The sequence below is a fragment of the Cynocephalus volans genome, chromosome 1 (assembly GCF_027409185.1).
Source record: "Cynocephalus volans isolate mCynVol1 chromosome 1, mCynVol1.pri, whole genome shotgun sequence".
NCBI lineage: Eukaryota > Metazoa > Chordata > Mammalia > Dermoptera > Cynocephalidae > Cynocephalus > Cynocephalus volans.
In genome coordinates, this window is record NC_084460.1 from 111,548,407 (window position 1) to 111,568,479 (window position 20,073).

The 20,073-nt window shown below is 43.1% G+C and overlaps 1 protein-coding gene across 10 annotated transcripts in view; it reads left to right on the forward strand.

The window, feature by feature from the left end:
* The window catches only part of LPP (LIM domain containing preferred translocation partner in lipoma), a 670,167-nt gene that overhangs the window by 96,542 nt on the left and 553,552 nt on the right, over window positions 1–20,073 (forward strand). Inside the window, exon 4 of one of the 10 annotated variants that reach the window (XM_063111717.1) lies at window positions 11,210–11,299. The exons of 8 other annotated variants lie outside the window; for them this stretch is intronic. The gene's annotated coding sequence lies outside the window, so the exon portion shown is untranslated. The remainder of the gene's footprint in view (window positions 1–11,209; window positions 11,300–20,073) is intronic. One more of the 10 variants, XM_063111724.1, reaches the window with a different exon arrangement.

Sequence of the window (20,073 nt, forward strand, 5' to 3'; positions counted from 1 at the left end):
TGCCCAAAAAAGGAAAAAAAAAAAAAAGAAAAGAAAAAAAACAGTCAGACTGTGCAGCCAGGCTGCTCCACCATTATCTAGCATTATCTAGCACTTTTCTTGGGCAGGTCACTGCACTTCCTTATCTGTTAAATGGGAATAGGGTCATTACAAGGATCAACATAATATTTGTAAAGGGCTTAACAGTGATTAGCTTCTAATCCATCACATAGTAAGTGCTATGTTAGCTTATTAAATAAACACTTTTCCAACCCACCACTGATAGAATTTCCCTTCTGTAGTAGACTTTTAGGCATTCCTGAGAGGGTCCCCTTGTTTTTCTGCCTCTGTGCAGCTGTGACTTTTACTCTCTCCTGTTTCTGCCTGCCCAAATCTTGCTCATCCTTTAAGGCTGAGCTCAAATGCATCTTCACCCATTTTGTTATTCACTCACTCCTTTAACAGGTGCTTGTGGAGTGCCTACTGTGTGCCAGGTGCATTATCTAGGAACCCTTCCATCCTCCCCAAACTGGGCCAGGTCTATCATGTGCGCCCGTCTTGTGCCTGTCACCATCGACATCCCTGTACAGTTTGTGGTGGGCTTGTTTGATCTCTCCTCCTAGAATGTAAGTGCATGGGGGGAAGGGTGCTTATTAGTAGGCACTTATTAAGCTTTATTTAAAATGAATAAGTGAAAGAATAAATGAATGAGCTACCCTTTGTAGATATTTATTACCTTCTAATAAAGGCAAGAGCAAAAGCAACAAACATTAGTTTTGTGTTTGTGTGTGTGTGTGTGTGTGTGTGTGTGTGTGTGTGAGAGAGAGAGAGAGAGAGAGAGAGAGAGAGAGAGAGATTGATTTTGAATGGGAAGAAGGAAGAAGGATGAAAGTGGGTCTGAGGGCAAAGACCCATTTGCAAGTTGGAGAAAGGCAAGGGGAAGGCAGGGATGAGAAGAGAGTGGCAGAAGTCGAGGAAAACGGATGTGAGTTCATTGTTCTCCAAACCATAAAGCATTTGCTCCAAGAAATGTTTTTCCATAAGTGGTATAAAATGTGAAGTGAATTGGATCTCAGGTTTCCTTTTCCTCTTTAGGAGGTTGGAGCAGATTTTTAAAATGAGGTGGGGGAGGGAGATGGGGTTTGGAGAAAGAAAGTGAAAATTGTTTTATGAAACCGTCTTTGCCAAATAACTCTTTAGAGAGAAAGTTCAGAGAGCCTGCCAGAGCTGACCAAGGCAAGCAGGCAACTCGCTGTTTCTTTTGTCATTGTCCTGGTCACTCCCTGACCCCTGTTCTGTACCCCCAAATGTCTCCTTCCTTCCTCCCTCCCTCTCTCCCTCCCTCCCTCCCTCGACCATATGAGTATTACAAGTAAGTAGCTGGAGGAAATAAAAAAGCAAAACGAAACACAAAATAAGCAGATGATTTCAACCTATAGTTATTTGCCAGGCTATAAAAAAGGTATGTTGTAGATTTATTTGTCTGATTTCCTCATCTGTTCCCCACTGGAAGCCTTCTGCTCCTGCCACCCTCCTCAGCTAGTCTTGCAACCCTTCCACCCACCTTCTTATCAAAGTAGGAGAGGAGAATTGAACAACACAACCGGATTTGGAGAAGGGAGAAGGGCAGCTTTCAAGAACTGACTCTAGAGGTTTAGCATAAATTACATTCCTGGCCTTTTCCTTGTGCAGATTTTTTATCCTTTTTTTTTTTTTTTTTTTTTTGCTTTTAATGTTTTCTAGAGTTTATCGCTAAAGATGCTTTGCTGAGGAAGGCACACACAAAAAAGTTCAACCATGGGCATGCATTTACTGAATGCCAGTGTGAACAGGCCTTGAAGTAGCCTTGGGGGATGCTGAGGCGGTAGAAGAGGACCTCTGTTTGCAAAGAGCTCCTGTTTGTATATGTGCTCACACTGTGGGCCACAGGGAGACTGGTTTCTGGTGAAGGGGAGGGAGGGTGGGCTAGGGAGTAGGTTAGTAGGTGTGTCAGCAACAGACAGTGCCTGGCGGCAGGCTGCAAAGGGATCTCTGCTAGAGTTAGGGGCACAGTGGGAGAGCGTGGTGTTCTATGTGTGCAGCTGGGCTGGAGAGGACTTTGCTGAGGGGGTATAGGAGGTGCTCTAGGCCTTGCAATAGCTAGGAGTTTAATAAATAAGGACAAGAGAGATGAGTCTTTAAGACAGAGGGAACAGCAGAGACATGGAATATGTAGAGAAATTGGTTATGGCAGGCTGAGTCTGGAAGGTGCATGAGGTGGGACATCCATATCAAATCATGGAAGTCTTCAGTGGCCCCCATCCCCTCAACACTGGGGGCTTTTTTTTCTGTAAGCAGTAGGGAGCTGTGATGGGCTTTGAAGAGTGATAGGATTCCTCGGGTGTGTGTGTGTTTTGTTTTGTTTTTACTTTTAAAATTCAGAGTCTTTTTAGGAACTGTTAGGCAACCTTGACTCTGGGAAGTATGCAGTGCCTATCTTTACATGTCTGTTTTTCTCTGTTCCTGCCTGGCTTGGCTCCTTCTCACACCTCTGATAATGAAGTGTGGCAGTGCAGGCTCCCAGGAGCTGATGTGAGATCTCTGGGCAGACCCTGTGCGTGTTCTTCCCAGCCTTTCCCCCTCCCTTTCTCTTCCTCCTCCTCTTTCTCTATCACCACCCCCAGCAGCAGCAGCAGCACTCCCTTCCCTAAAATAAATAAATGAGTCGCTCCAAAAGGTTCCAAGCACATTAGTCACATATCCCAGAAGTTTAATACAGAATTATTTTGACAGCGAGAACAAGAAGTGTTTTCTAGTTGAACGCACAGAACTTGCTTATTCCAACTGGGCTTTCTGCCGCACAGACAGATGATATGTTTTTTAGATGGATTGGCCGTGCAGCGCAGAGACTGTGTCACTTTCCTTGGATACATAACAAACTGCTTGCTACCAAAAGTGGCTGGGGAGAAGATGTGAAAGGAAAGAGAGAAAGAGAGAGAGAGAGAGAGAGAGAGAGAGAGAGAGGAAACCAAGTTCTTATTGAGAACATAACTTTCTCACTGATATCTTTTGCAAGTCACTGAGAGATTTCTGTGTTTATTTGTTTATTTGGCTGCCTCTGGTACCGTCAGTTCTTTTTAAACGTGGGCCTAAGCATGTTTTGAGAGATGAGGACAGGCCGAGACTGCAGTGCGGTGGCTCTCCCTGCCTGCCAGTTGAATAGCTCTCCCAGAAATATTTCTTGGCTCACTTACTTAGCACTTTCTATTGTCGTTACCAAGCAGATTAAAGAATCCTCCTTGCCCTTTCTCCAGGCTATTCTAGAACTGATAGGGATCGGCCTCTCCCCTTTTAGCAGATAGAGGAATGAGCAGCTGAAGTGTGCTGTTGCCCATGAGGGACTTTGACCGAGGTGCCACAGTCCCATGAAGAGTCAGATGAAAATCAAAGTGTGTGCTCTTTCCTTTCTCCCGCTTTGCCCTTCTCCTTCAGGGTCTGCCACAAAGCAGGAAGACCTTTCCTGAGCAACAGTTCACCTGGGTGTGAAGACCCAGAGGTGAGCGTGGTGGAGAGAAGCGAAGGAGTTCCTTCCAGACCTGGCATACTGTTAGGTTCGGTGAGATGGAGAAAAGGGAGAGAGAGACCTGAGCCAGGTGCTATTTCAGCCAAAAGCTTTATTCCACTAATGTGGAGGGGAGACTGAGCTAGATCGGTTTCCCCTGAACAAAGGAAAGCAGGGGTTTATAAGCCTTTTAGGGTTCTAGCTGGGTAATGGGCCATTTCGAAATAGGTGGTAGGTATATGCAAGGTGACACAGCCCTTGTAGTCTGCTAACACCTGGTTGGTTAGGGCATAGGCCTCTAATTAGTGTCATTACTGTATCAGTGCAAAGCGCTCCAGCCCAAAGCCAAAGCTGGCTACTGCAGCCCACAAGACAGTTCCTTTGATGATAATGATCATGGGTCATGTTTACCCCTTCCCAAGAGATGAATTTCACTGCTCAGTTCCTGAAGCAGAAAAGGGAAAGGGGAGGCGGAGAAAGGGGGGAGTTGTTTAACCTGGCTGTACTGATGTTAAGCTAGCCATGAAGCCTAATACATACCAGCTCCTTCCAGGGATTCCCCCCTTTGGCGGGGGGAGGGGGGCTGGGCTAAGCTCTCTAATTGCAGTATGTGCTCTTGGGAGCTTTGTAATCCCCTCCTGAGTGTTTCTTATTAGCCCCTCATTCCCAGGCATTCCTCTGATGAACCTCTGTTACTCCAGGCACTGAATTTCAACCCCCTAATGAAATGTTATGTGGAATTCGGATGTGTAAAATAACCAGAGTGTAGTTAAATGGTGGTACTGCTGATAAATAGTGGAAAATCCAACAAGCTTCTCCCCAAAAGAACTCTGTGCTTCTGTGGAGCCCACTGTATTGGAGGTGCTTCAAGGACACTGGCAGCCTTCATGACCTGTTGTCTGCTCTCTTTAATTAAGCTTTCTGCCTCTTTGTATATCTTTCAAGGTTGAGAAAGTGACACCTGTGCAGATCAGGAGATGGGCCCAGTAGGAACTTGACCTTTGCTGGTTACTTGACATGGGCATTGATGAAGGTTGTTTGGCTTGCTCACATTAGGTGGTTCTTCTCAGCCAGGCTCCACACTCGAGCCTGGGCTTGCCTGTCTGAGAGTACCTGATCATTCATTCCACCGTCCTGAGCAGCAGTCTCAGTCAAGTCTTGCCATCCTGGCTGGGGCTCTGGGACTACAGCCTCGGTCTTAGGAACATTTATGAGAGGAATAACATGGCATTCAAGTTCTTTGTAAGGAATTTTTTTTTTAAGTGCTGAGTTTGCATTTTAAGAGGAAGGTGAAGCACAGAGACTTCTCTCATTGCTCCCCTGATATTTATTCAGCACCTACCTTCATGTGCCTCTTTGCTGCTCCCCAAAGAAAATGGTTGCAAGACAGTTTCGAAAGAGCTTTCCCAGCTGAGATCTCATCTGAGCCTTGCAACAGCTCTGAAGCAAAGGAGACTCAATGAGATTGAATATGTATGCCCAAGTTCACAGTTGAATGGAGAGGAATTTTGGGGATTTGAACTTTAGGATCGCTGACTAATGCCACTGCACCAAACCATTCATTCTCCGTGCAGTAGGAATTATGAATGAATATGCTATTAACAGGTACTACTTATAAAGAGCTTACTTATATGTCAAACACTGCTAGGTAGATACTTTGTAAAAAGCCCATTTAATCTTTTCAACAACGCTATAAAGTAGAAATGATTATCTCCAGTTTGCAGTTGAATGACTAGAGATGTAGAGAGGATAAATAACTTGCTCAAGGCTCTACTTCACGGAATTGATGGACCTGGGATTCTGATTGGACTGCTTGCCTCCAGGGGCCTTTCAAGCATTGAATGTGATCCTTGCCCATCCTCAGTCCTCACTAAGAAGGCAAAAACTACGCTCTTAAAATAACAAAACTTGTGTGGGTGAGCACATGCTACAGTGAATACTACATATCTTAGAGGTTAACAGGTGGCTGTTTTCTTTCTTTGCTCTTGGAGACCATAATGTCCTTATGTGGTCCTACTTCCTTTTTAGGTTGTATGTGCTCCATGTTGAAATTATGAGTCCTCCATCCTACTGAGCTGTGTGCCATTGAGACAGTCATTTCTATTCCTGGGACCTTAGTTTCAACCTCTGTCAAAATAACTATCCATTCTTGTTCAGTTCATCTTATTCTTCTAAGTTTTTTATGTCTGGGGAATGTGTATATGAAATTATCTTTGTACAATTCCTTTCAAAAATATAGATACTTAATAAATTCTTATTTTAACTTAGAACGACAATTGCAGGTTATCCCTCCTTTCAAAGAAAATGTCTTTTTCTGAAATGCAGTTTGCAAGGTTGAAAGTCAGACACCACATGAAGAAATAACTAAGTCATATCAAGAAAGAGAGTGCCTGTGCTCTAATTGGCTAGCTGGTTGTGCCCTGTGTTTTGGTGTCAGCTTTTTTCTTTCTAACACTGATGTTAGAACAGCTCTTGACCCCAAACACACAGGTGTGTGTGCACACACAATTCTTGAGAAAGAAAGCATTCTACTTTTGTTAAACTTGCCACTTTCTCCTTAGAATGTGATTCACATTCCTTTGGATGAGCAAAAAAAAAAAAAAAAAATCTTTCTCTCCTTTCCAAGTTCAGGGTGTGAATCAATTCTCCCTTGCCTTTTGTATCTTAGTAAATGTTTCCTAGATGGATTCATGGGTTTCCAGTAAAGACAAACAGCTCAGAAACCAGATTGCATTCATATCCGAGGCCTGAGTTCTGTGACCCAGGCATGGGAGTTCAGTGCCATATATGGCAAAGAGAGGAACAGGAGAGGGAGTTGAGGGTGAATGCCAGACATACAATGCATTCCTAAGAAATGTGCATTTGCAACTGACAAAAACAGGACCCTTGTTGGTTTCCATCTTATGCAGAACATGAACTGTGAAGTTTCGAGAAAGAAGCCAATGTTCCAAGCGTCTGCCACAGGGAACAGTTTATTTTCCCTTTTCCTTTCAGTCACATGTTGGTTTAATTTGGCGTCACAAGTCAATGCTAGCATGGGATGAGGACTAAGAAATCATTCTTGCAGTCAGCAGACGTGAGTTCTCAGCCCAGTTCGACCGCCATCCAGCTGTGAAACTCTCTCTGGCTTTTCTTTTCAATGGCAAAGTGGTAGGGTTGGATTTGATGATCTCCAAGATCTCTACTATTTCTGTTTTCTTTGGTTTTAATTTTGCCTGAGATTTTCCAGTTCCTGTGGAATTCCCCACAGAAAGTATTTTCTAATTCTTCCAAATACATACTGTGGTTTGAACTTAAAAAGTCAAAATAAATCCTGGTCTTGAATTTTTCTTTGTGATTTCCTTAAATTTGTTTGGACACATTATTAGCCTTCACTTGGCAGATCATTTCTTGCTCAGGGTAATGATGAATGCATTTGCTGTGTCTTCATGGTCTTCCTCCGCTGCTCGTCCTTATTGGAGAAGAAATGGGGGTATGTCCCACATGTAGCTGTAGCTGCAGAAACAGGTGTGCACTTAGCAAATGCATCCATTTAATGGCCTTGTCAGTTGTCTACTTGTCTTAGGCATTCAGCTTTCTCTGAGGGAGAAGTAAGACCAGCAGGAGACAGATCCCACAGCTTCCTCATGCCTTAAGATATGGAATTAGGGATGTGAAACTGAGGTGTTGGTTTTCCAGTCAGTAATTGGATGAGTCACTAGGTCGTCACAGATGTTAAGAAGGTGAAGAAGAAATAGAATTGCAAAACTCTGGCCCTAGAGTAGATTATGGTCATTTCCACTTTATGAGACAAGGCATGATTTTAAATGCTCTTCTTTGTCTTTCCGGGTTCTGTAGGCTATTGTCAACAGACTACAATAGTCTTATTGCAGACATTTATAATTTTTCAGTCCTTTTGGAGGGGGTTCTCCCCTTTCCCTTTAAAAGAATGACAGTTTCGCAACTGAGAGAAAAGAAAGTTCTTTTATTTCTTGACAATATTCCAGCCCTTAGGCTTTAATGTCTTGATGGCAGCTTATGCCCCAGGCTTGTGCACACTGAGTGGATTGTGGAAAGCTACTGCTCTGAGGAAGCCACAGTGGTTTAGCAGGTGCCCATGAGAGCCCCCTTCCTCCTTGCTGAGTGTGAAGAACCAGGCATGACTCTGCCTTTCTTTGCTACTGGTGACCCCTTTGCGGGAAGCCACCAAGTCCTGGGAGGAGGACCAAGAGGGGTATGAGTACTTATAAAGCAGATGGATCACTCCAGAGAGAGTGGGAGCTAAGAGGTCTGTGTCCTGAGGACAGCTATGCCACGACTTTGCTCTGTGAGGGGGTCACGTAGCTCTGCATTTTTGGGCCTTCATTTCTCCATCTGGCAAGTGGAAGTGCTAGTGGGCCTCAAGGGCCTCCTATAGCTCTTAAGTCATGACTTTAATATATTTCCAGGTTGTCTCATCATGTTTCATATCGCTCCTACTTGGTATCCCCGGTGGTACTGACCTCACCAACTTGCACAAAGTTCTGACGATGCCATTACCCTCTTTAATGTCAAAACAGAACAAAACCTAAATCCTTCCTTTGTGGGGTACCTGTTCCCCGTAATATTAGAACCAAATGCTTTAGTGTAGCATGCCATTCCCGCCCCGTCTAGTTCCAGCTGACGATTCTAGTTTGGGTGAAGCGTTTGTTTCCATGTGTGGCGTTCATCCTTACTCTGAGCTCTCTGTGGGCACTTTGGTAGGGCAGAGGCAGGTGTGTGTATAAAAAGAGGAAACTGCACACGATCACATGGCAGAGTCACTGGGTCAGGAGTGGAATTGAGAAGAATGAATTAGGATTCTGGGGTTCAGTGACAGACTCCACAAATAGTTTATGGAAAGATTTAAGGACACTGCACACAATGCGTCTTCTGCTTCAGTAAAAAAACATAAATTTTAATGGTTACAAATGCATAGTGCTATTATGAGAAAACCACAGGAAAGACCCATCATATAAACAGTAATAATTTATTGACCATGCTAATCCTTTTGGGAGTATGATAAGTGATGTAGGCTTATGAGGGCTTTACAGTGACCTAACCCCTTTCACACCCATTAACTTATGAGATCCTGTAAGAGGTCCATGAGGGTAGCAGGCTAAGGCATATTGCTCTCATTTTACTAATAAGCAAAGTGATGCTTGAATGAAGAGAAGAAGCTGCCCAGTGTCACATGGTGAAGAGATGACATAACAGGGACTTGTCCAGTGCTTTTATGCTTGCATTGTGTCCTGTCTTTTGAAGCTTCAGACTAGCTGGTAAAACAGGATAAAAACCCACACTCATCACACTCCCAGCATCCTCCTTCCACACGCAACCAGAAAATGTATTTAATTAGTTGTGAATTGTGTGAGACATAATATTTGGCCAATCAGTGTTGGTGATTAGTGGGGTGATGCGTCAGTCACTTTACTTTCACACCTGAGTTATCAACGAAGGCATCATGATGGATAACAGAATTAAAGATTTCTCGTTTCTGACTGTTCGTTCATGCATGTGTACTTTTACTTATTTAAGGCAACAAATAACTGATACTTACTGAGCATTTACGATGTGCCAGGCTTTGTGCTCGGTGCTGATCTGCGGAAGTGAACCATAAACCGACGGCTACAGAGGACTTTATAATTTACGCAGAATCTTCCCCCCCATCTCCCCTTCATCCTTTAATCTCTTCTCTGATACTCTTACCAGGTGATAATTCCAACTTGACTATTTTATGAGATATCTTACGAGAAAAGATAGTTGCTCCAAAGCAGTAACCTTCAATGTTTAGAGATAGACATGAAAAACTATATACAGCTTTCTTCAATGCTAATTTAGGAAGCTATTAAGTGGCTTTATGAAAACTAAACCCTTCTTTAAAATTTATATTTTCTTCTTAGGGCAGGTTTCTCATGTTGGTTGTCTGTTCTTTCTCTCTCTTTTGAGATTATTAACTCTCATTTGCCCTAAAATTTCCTCTTATGTGATTTGGGGCTTCCTAACTTAATTCTGGAAATTGAAAATTGGGGAAGTATGCCCATTTTGTCTTCTTTCCTTTTGATTCCAGTTTTGGTACTGGAATTATATCTACATAATTGCTCAAATTTTGAGTCATGTAGGACCATGTTATATGTTCCTGCACATCATATTTGAATCTATTTATACTTTTTTAAAATCACAAAGGGGACCATAAATGTTCTGTCAAATAGCCTGTAGACTATAAATTCTTTGAGGTCAAGAGCTGTGTCAAATTTATTTCTGTACCTCCTCCTGCTGCAGCTACAAACACCCCGGTGGCCTTGGTAAATGAGGGTTGGATTGAATTGGATTTATCATCCTTACTGCTCTTTTTGCCCCTTTTTAGCTTGTTCAGTCATTGGGAGGAGGGTGGGACCCTTGAGTGTGACGAACAGAGTAAATCATGGGGTTTGCTGTCCTCTGCTAGGGCTTTAGCTGTGTTTAGATGTAAGAACGCTGAGTAACTAATAAAAAGCGATTCCAAAGCACTCTGCAGATAGAAAGTGCTTCATGTGTAATAAATAATAATGGCCTCTCAAGATTAGACACAGCCACAAAAAGATGTGCCAACCTTGCAGGCTATAGCAACTTCTGATAGACTTTACGGTACAAGAGTGAATTGGTTCAGACTGGCTTCTGTCATTTCGTAATCAGCACTTTCACCTCTAAGTCACTGTATATTTCCCATTATGGGCAGAGTTTACTTTCTGAGCTGTCTAGGAATTGATCCTTCCAATTATCGTCAGGAGACTGTCGGAAGGAACACCATGAAAATGAACAGGCGAACCTTCTAAGCAGACTTAAGTTCAGTCCTTTCTAGGTCTTGTCCTCTTCCCCAGCTGTTAGCTTCTTTGAGGGAGTCAGTAGTCACCTCTATTTTAGTTGTAGAGCATGTGGTAGTCTTAAGAGGTGGAAAATGACACCTCTTCCCAAAGGAGATTGTGAAATGGCCTAGGCCCTTCCCAGGGTTGGACTATCAGTTTCAGACTAAAAAAAATTTGGTTGTACGGAGTGCATTTCCCTAGATTCCCTGCCTATGTCCACAGAGGCCCTGCTTTTCCTTTTGGCATTTCTTGGAGGGAATGGCCTGCCTGTCCTTTGTCCTGGGGTGTGGAGCAGTCTGATCCAGAGTAAAAGGTGACTTTCTACCAGGAGCCATGGATGGTATTTTCACCTGTGTTATTTCACCTTTTAAAAGCGAGTAAACAGAAGCATACACAGAATATTGCTATTCTTCTAGGTGACTTTAAAAGCCTCTTTATTCTCAGAGGTGGTGATTCACCCTAACTGGGAGTCGTTCATTCAGTCAACAAGTATTTATTGAGCACCTGCTGTATTTCAGGAACTTTTCTAGGTGCTAGTCAGTGAACAAAACAAAGTCTCCTGAAGCTAACATTTGAAAGATTTAACAGAAAAATTATTTAAAAAAATAACTTGACAAAAGTATGCTTTAAGAAAATAAACACAACAAACAAAAACCACAGCAACTCTTTTATTCTTTCCTTTCCTTCTACTCTTTCTCTTGTCTCCCATTTTTTTTTTCCTCTGTATAACCTGACTCAACATCCTTTACTCTCTCATCCCATCTTACCAAGACACTCACATTTTCTTCTCATTCTCTTTTTTATCTTTTGTTGTGTCTGCTGTGCTTTTCACTTGGTGACAAAGCAGATGAGGCTTGATGCTGGCCTGACCACAACTTCTGATGCACTCCCCCGCTGGTCCCTTCCTCCTGCTTCAGCTCCAAGCATGGTATGGCAGGTAAATTCCTATGCAGTGAATAAGAGAACCAGGAGGGGAGAGTAGCCGGTGGCCCTGGGGTCTTTGGAGACTCAGCCGGCAGCACTGTATCGTCAGGATTCCTCTGAAAAAAATGGATGTGGCCCAAAAGGCCATAGCCTGCTGCCTAGGTGTCCCAGTGTATTGTCAACTCAAAGGGGCTTCTTTCAGAAAGTCTTCCTTGATTCTCTCCTCTGTCTTAATTTTTACAATGCATTTATCTCAGAGCGAGTGCTCAGGAAATTTCAGTTTCTTTCCCTTTTCTGAAGTCTCATGTCTCTTTATCTGGGTTTGACTTAATAGAACTTACTTAATGATTATTACAAATAAATAATAATAATAACTTGCCTAAATATGGAACTTAATAGAACTTATTGTACCCATTTCTTAACCTTCCTAGGAGGCATGAACTGTGTCCATGTGTGAAAGTATGTTAAATGAACTGGGGGTATGGAGAGCATTTTCCTCCCTTAAAAACTAGTTCCTTATTTTGGGATGGGATGAGGATCTTGAAGCTGCTTTTAACGTTCAGTCCTAGATTTTCAGTGGCTCAAATGCAGAGAGCTGAATTTTATATTGACCAAGTGGTTAGATCATGCTGCCCCCAGATTTCCACTAAAGCCTGAGGTTTGCAGATGCATGACTGTCCCCGGGCTATCATCTACCCTAAAGTAGAAATTGGGAATAGGGCCAATGATGACTCCTTAGTAGAGACAAGGCAGAGCTTATATTGAAAAAGTCTTTTTTTCCCCCATCTCCGTGATCTAGATCTGTAACTTTATGCTTTTCCTCTTGCCTTTGTTCTGTGTGGGATTCTGGTCCCCAGCCTCTCTTTAGATCATGCATGATTAGCATGATAATTCACATTTACTGTACATGTGCTACATTCCAGGCACTGGCTAAATTGCTTTCTACACATTATTTCAGTTATTTGAAAGACAGCCTCTGCAATAGGTACTAGTTATCCATATGGGCTGGATTAGAAAGGTTGAAGGTCATACAATGTGGCCAGGTATGGGAGCTAAATCTCTCTGACACCATCTTTTGATTTTGAATTTACTCTGCTTAGCCTTGGTTACTTCTCCTTCCCTTCTCTGCTTAACTTGCTTGGAGTGGGTTCTTGTCCTCAGAGGACTGAGGACCACGTAGGTGGCTAGAAGAAGTGCTCTGTCCTCAACTCGTCCTCCCATGGCATCTGTGGCTGGAGTGCTCCTGTGTGTGGTGTACTCTTCTGACTTCTCAGATTCTGAACTGGCTCTCAACCTCAATATGCTGACAAGCACCTTCTTATGGGTTCATTGTTTTCTCATGGTTTACTTGGTTTATCACAAGCTGGGGACTGCTTGACATTTGCTTTCCTGTCAGTGGTCTGGGGAAATGCACAGAGCTGTTTGATTCAAATCTCCTCTGTGTTTCCCCACACTTAGCAAAGACTCTATGACCACGTTTCTGCATATCCCTCATAATACAATATGTTATAATAAGATCCAGAGACATTCTTGAGAATTTGGGAGCAGTCTTAAGAAAGGCGAGTGAGATCTGAAGAAAGGTGTGGCCTTCACATCTTCTGGTGGGTGATGGTGGAGGCTAATCCACCATAGCTTAGTGCGCTTAAAATCATCAGGCTCTCTAGGGAATTCCTCTGCTTGGGCACTTACAGTATTGGTGCTTAGCATTTTTGTATTACTTTACATTTGCAAAGTGCTTTCCAGTGATTTATTAGCTGTTCTTGTTTTTAATAGCCCCTGGAGGTACATTGAGATTCAGCCTTCTAGAACGTAAATGCATAAAGAAGGCTCCCCTCATTGGATGTTTTTGGATCTAGGTTCAGGACTCTGACCTCCTGTGATGAAGTCCTTTGGGGCACTGCCTCATGGATTAGTAGGAGATCAAGTGGACTTAACTTTAGCTCCCAGAGTCTCTAAGGCAGAGATGAAATGATTGTAGAAGTTGGAAGAAATGGCATAGAAGCCGTTAACAAAAGACCTGGATTCCAGTCCTGACTCTGCTGCTGACCAGTATTTTTTGATCTTGAGCAGTTGCTTTGCCTAACTGTGCCTCTGACAAAACAAGGGTTATCTCCAGAGTCCCTTTAGATCTAACATTGTGTTAAATATAATTTTATATTTAAAATTATATTGGGTAGCCAGTGAATTACATGGCAGGGAACATGGGTATAGAGCTAAGACATTAGGTGATCTGTTTTGAAAGGATACTCACCTTCCTTTTTCTAGGATTCGAGGACTAACTGACAGTGATACGCCTTCAGATTCATTTTAAGAAGCTCAAAATCCTCATTCACCATAAAACTGAGATAGTGAGTGAAGCTGCTAGAGGAAAGTCAGACTGGAGCCAAGACCATCAATTCCGTGTTGTAGAAAGTAATTAGCAGGCTTGATTATCTCACTGGTTCAACACACATTTTAGGGATGTGATGTAATGCGAAGAAACATTTAGTTGTCAGATTTTAGGGCTGCATTAAATTTATTCTTGCAGGAAAAATCTAGTTGTCCTGGCAACCTGAAATTGATTTTCTTTTTGCTCTTGTCAGCTGAAACTGGTCCCCTTTGAATCATTTCTCTAATTTAATATAGAGAACTGTTTGTCCCCACCTGGTGACAGAATTGTTCTTAACGACAGGTAACTCCAGCAAATGGTTCCTCTTTCCTACTTGAGCCAGAAGCTATAGTTTATTACTGCTTTCACCCTGTGCTGTTCTCTTTCTGGTTATTTATTTGTCTGTGGAGTTAGGTGCAAAAGTAAAGTGGCATTCAATTAAGAATTTAATCAGGCCTGTGGAACAGTGATGTCATTGGCAGCCAATCATGGACTTTCATTTTCAGTTACATCCTGGGCAAGGGTGGGATTAGAATGGGCTCCAGAAGAGGGAGTCCTTTTGTAGGGATGCCTTGCATGTTTGTAATCTGGATATGGTGATGTAATGGCCCAGATGACAGAGAGAAAGCACACTGCATGGCTGCTTTCTGGCTTTGTTGGTCACCTCTATCAAGGGGAGGGTTGCTCTACGAAGGGTAGAATCGACATGATTAAGAAGAAATTGATGCTCATGACAGACAAGGAGGTTGTAAGAGAGCAACTGGCACTAGCTTTGCTTAAATGATTGCAAAGCTAATGGGCCACACAGACTGCATCTCGGGATACAGAGGAGAACTTTCGGTGGGTAACTGCTGCCAGTGAGGAAACCTGGAAATGCCAGAACTGAGGAGATGAGGACATAGATATCAGTTATCAAAAAATAAGGTATCCGGAGTCTAGAATCTGCTGACTTCATTGTGATTCCTGGTGCTCTTCTGCCTTATAAGACAGGTGATTTATGAATCATTGAAAGGAAGTAGTGTTCACCAGGAGCCAGAACTAGGCCACTTAGCCATTTCCCTTTCTGTTTGGGTTTCCCAGCTGATGGATTCAAATGATGTCACAGACACAGTGGAAAGGGGACAGGCTTTGGAGCTGGATTGTATGGGTTTAAATCCAGGATCCTCTGCTTTGGGGCCATATGAATTAGGCAAGTTGTTTAATTTCTGTGACTCAGCTTCTTCTCTAAAATGGAACAAATGATAGGACTGACAAAGGATTCTGTGAGACTAAATTTAATAAGGTATGTGAAGCGCTTAAAATAATGACTTACACATATTAAGTGTTTAATAAATGCTGCTATCATTACTATTAGTAGGAAGAAACTGAAATTTAGTAAAGCATTTAAAAATCTTTTACATATTTATGGATAAGATGGAGACATGTGAACTGGATTATAAATAGGCAGTGGATGAATTTGTGCATCCATGAACCACTTATTAGTCATGTGGGTGGAGAAAGAGTGTACTTCCTAATGGGAGAAGCTCCAACGTCATATTGCAAGGATGAGGACGCAGGGAGGGGAGAATTTGTGACCATTTTTGCAACTTACCAAACCATCTCCCTCTTCTCCATCCTTTTTTTCTCCTGAGAAGTACTCATCATCAACCATTTAGTATGTGTCTAGTTTTTTCTCAGCATTTAGATAAATATAGGTTAAAGAAACCCTCAAAATTTATTTGTATAAAATTTACATTCTTTGTTCTTTTATAAAATATCACAACTACCAAAATTGAAAGTTACGAGGAGTTGCATTAACATGTTTGATTTTTATATAACCATCCTCATACCCACAGGCAGAGTGACCTGTAATGTTTCCCCTTCTCCGTTTCACCATGGCTCTTGGGACACTTTTCTTCCTTCCTTCCTTGGTGTCTTTCTTCCTTGTCCCTCCCCTACCCTCCCTTGTCTTTCCTTTCTTTATCTTCTGTTCCCTTCCATCCCTCTCTCCCTCCCTTCCTGTTTTGACACCTTCCTACCTTTTTAAAATTATGTTATTAATCTCTTGTCCTCAGTGACCAGGCTGTGACCAGGCTGTGTTTCCTTGTCTCTAACACTGGAGGTTGTGATAACATAGTCCAGTCTCCAGAAGCCATGGTTGGGCACGAGTGACACATGTCTTATGTGGTTCTTTGTCTTGTATGCAGGGTGATAGCAGGTTGTCTTGCATATACATGTTCATCTCCTTGGGCTGCTGGAGGGGGAGGTTTCATTTTGGTGAGTGCCCCTGAGAGCAGTGGGCTCAGAGCGTTTGTCATAGGACTTGTGGTGTGTTTTCTTGGCCTCTTAGTGTCCCTGCCACAAGCGATGTCCCTGCTCAGGGCCCTACCCCTGCTGACTTCACGCAACCTCTCCTCCTTCTCCCTGACTCCGCTCTATCCACCCCATGTTCACACGTGGAGGGCCATCCTGCATGGTCATCTCTGCCTGGCAACATTCTTCATGCCCAGATCAAATCCCACCTCCTCAGAAACATCAGCTTTCCCATTTGGGATCAGTCTCTCTCCTCCCCGTTCCCCATCACACAGTTTGTACTTGCAGCACCACTTTCACACACCATCTTGCCTGTGACAGGTGGTACCTGCTTCTGAGTTCTGGTCAGAGGGCTGGCATCTCCGAGCCTTTGGGACCCAGCTCAGTGGCTGGCATTTATAGGCATTCAGTAACTGTTAAATTGAATTACTGAGGAGGCCTGAGGGGTTGGAAGGTTAAATACAGTTAACCCAGGGAACTAGAAGGGCCCTTGGGAACATGGTTTAGGATCGTAACTTTTATGAGCAGCAATGAGTTTTCCCCCAGGCCCCTTCTTAACCTTGTTTCTCGAGAGGCAGAGGAAAAGGTGGTGTTTGCTTAAGTTGCTGCTGGCATTCCCCAAGAAGTCAGGTCAGAATGTGCCATCTCTTATCCAGTTCTCAAGTTCTTAGAGAATCAACTCCCTCCTATTGGACAAGCTTAGCTTTTAGATAAGAAAAAGTGGTTTATGTGATGCCCTCTGAATTTCTGACTTTATTAATCTTCTTGAAGAAGACTTTGCAGTTGTCCCTGTTACAAGGAAGGCAGACATGCCAAGGTGCTGCATTTGTGAAATTGAGTGTAATTCCAACTTTGTTTTATGGCTCTGATCTTTGGGAACAGTCCAGGGTCAGAGTGCTCATATGATGTGCTTGATGAATTCACTTCCCACCAGCACTGTTGGGATCTTAACTAGATTGCTACTTGTGAAACACCTTTCCCTGACTTGCAGTTCAGATTCGGCATATACTGCTATATGCTGCTTCCAGTGACTCATACAGATAAAAATCCTTTTTGTTTAAATTGCTGCAGATAGAGAATGTAGGTAGGAAGAAAATGCATGATGCGGAGGAAAGAGAAAAGGGCAAGCCCAGGACAGTTGGGTTCCAGACCTAAATCTGCCAAAGACATGTACGATATGGGACCTAAGTTTCCAGGTCTGTAAAACAGGGACACTAATAATTATCAGGAAAGGTTGTTATGTCAGTCAGCTGAGATTGCTTAGATAGAGCATCTAGCGGAGCACCTGCCACTTTTCGACAATGCAGTATCCCAGTGAAGTTGCAGACTTGTTTATGAGCCCAGGCTCCAATAGCTGTTTGAATTTGGGTGAGTTATATAACTTCACTGAAACTGAGTTACTAAACCTATCTGACCTCCAGTTTAAATGGCTTTAATTTGGGGTTAAATATACCTTGCTCTCTTAAATTGTAAAGATTAGAGTTCGTTTGTAAAGGCCCAGCACAGTGGTGCTTCTCAGCTTCTGGCCCGGGGATTGACACTCACTACCCCTAAGAGCCAGTTCCTCTGGAGTAGCAGACGTGCTTTTGGGGGTGGTGTGCCTCAGAGGTGTTGACTGAAGTTCTCCTCTGGGGCCATATTGCCTTCTTGTATCCTGGTTTCTCTTTAGAAATCATACCTGTAGAATAGACCCAGTTATGGAGATGCTGGTTTTAGAGGGATACAAACCATAGCATGCATAGAAAAGTGCCCTGTGGTGGAGGGTGTTTTCAGAGCTTGTGTATAAGGAGCTGTTGAAGAACTGGTGGTATTTTACCCAGAGAAACATGGGATGGGAAGAAAAGGTTGAGATTGGGGATGGAGAGATGTGTTAGTGCTTGTCCAAGGTGGAGGTGACCAGTCCAAATCAAGGACAAGGGCAGGTGGGGATGGAGAAGGGGGCCTGGCAGGAAGGGTGGGCAGAAGAAATGGGATGAGACCCAGGAGGCCCAGGGCAGAGATAAAGGGTTCAAGTCAGAGCTTTGGATGCAGAGCCTAGGGACACTGCTTGAACAGCTGTGATGTTTTGCAGGATAATACAGACAGGGGCTCTCTGAGTCACCCTCCCCTTAGGTCAAATGAAGGGATGGTCTGAGGTGTGTGTGTATGTGTGTATATGCATTCATGTAAGTATATGTGCATGTGTGCATGAGTGTGTACTGGTAACAAGACTAAAGAGGTTGGGGACTTACCCAAGGCCATACAGCTAGGAAACATCTTTCATTTAACTACAGTGCTAAGTTTAGTAATGACTTTGAGTGACAGAAATGGGCAGGGGGAGCTTGTAGGGAAAGGGCCTTGGCCCCGTTTTCTGCCCTCCCAGGCAGGTAGTGAGTAGGAGTTTTAAGTTTCACTGTTTGATAGCATCACCTCCTCTGCTTTCCCAGAAATTATTCCTCGAAGTATGACTTGAATCGTTCCTCTGTTGGGAGATGTCTCGGTTCAGAGCTGACTTTTTGTTGTTTACTAAAAGATGGTGGCACTGGCAATTTAGAGGTGGCATAATCGAGTGGAAAAACACAGGGCCTGTGGGATCAGGGGGCCTGGATGTGAGCCCTGGCCCTGCTTTTAGAGATCTGTGTGAATTGGGCAAGTGAATCTGCTTCTCAGTGTCTCAATTTCCCCCACTTTTAATTGGAAGATAATGATTTCTACTTGATAAAATGTAATAGTGCTTTGTAAATTGCAACACTGGTCTTAGTAGATTAAAGATGAAGAGTTATATGGACCTGGATTCCATATCCACAGGTGCACAGCAGCAGGGAGGTGGTCGATCGTCAGCACATGTGAGTTGTGTGCATCTCTAATATTATGATAGTGCCTGCCACTTCTCCTTTGTTGGGGTGAGTTGTCTTGGAACACTGTGGCTAATGACTGTAGAATCTACAAACTGCTAGGTTTTACCCTCCCCTGTGCAAAGCACCAACACCCCCAACCCTCCACCCCCAGCAACAGCTATGAGATAAGTGTCACTGTGGTCTGAGGATATGTTTGTGTTGTCTTGGGAGAAGTTCTGAATTTCAAGGCCTTCATTTCTTTATCTGCAAAATGGGAATGACAATAAGCTCAGCTTTACTTCTTTTGGGAGGTTTAGCTGAAGAAAGGGATGTGAAGACACTTTGTAAGTTATACTGAACTCTTAGTATTTTTGGAGCCCATTTTCTCTTTTTTGTCCCTTCTGCTAGTGGCCAAGGAACCTCTTTGGTCTTGAAAAGACCTACCAGGTACACAGGAATAAATGGGGGCTTATAGAAGAAAGTGACTTTCCAAGGGCCCTGGGATGAATTGGAATCCTGAGACCTGTGCCCCGCTTTGTCACTACATGAAAAAATTCTGTTTAGTGTAAGCCTGATTTGCCCATGCCTAGAACTTTCTGAGAGGGGGACAGAAACTTCTGGAAGGGGTGTCAGCTCTCTGAAGTCTTGAAGGGGTGGGAGAAGTCTCTTTGGAGTGAGTACTGCTTGGGTATGGAGGCTCCTGTTCTCTTCCCCGTATGTCCAGCAGTGACTTGTTACTTGGATATTTAGGTTTTGAATGAGTCAACACACTTGTGACATAGAGGACCCTACAGTGTGCTTGGCAGCATGCTAAGATTAGTAAGAAGACAAAACTGCTTGTTCTGACCTCAGAATCCACTTACTCTGCTTTGATGAGAAAGTCCTCTCTGATCCTCAATTTCCTTATCTATACAACTTCTGGAGAACAGTATTTTCTCTCTTATTGCTTCATGGGGGTGGTACGGAAATCAAAGGAGAAAACTTTTGTGTGTGTGTGTGTGTGTGTGTGTGTGTGTGTGTGTGAATAATATTGTAATATTCAGATATCATTGGTTTCTGCCATTTAAAATGGGCAGCTGACTTCTTTGCTTTCTCCCCAAATAAATGTATTGGTACTAAAAAAGAAAACCAGTTGAATTCTAGAGGACAGTTGGTAAACAGGTCCTTGTGCTTTTACTTGATGTCTAAAGTCTCTGAATTTAAGCCTGGTCAATTTCACATATATATTGTGGATATATACAGTACTTCAAATATATAATGAGCATACACGGTGAGAGGAGACCATGTAATAAAAGCACAAGTTCAACAATC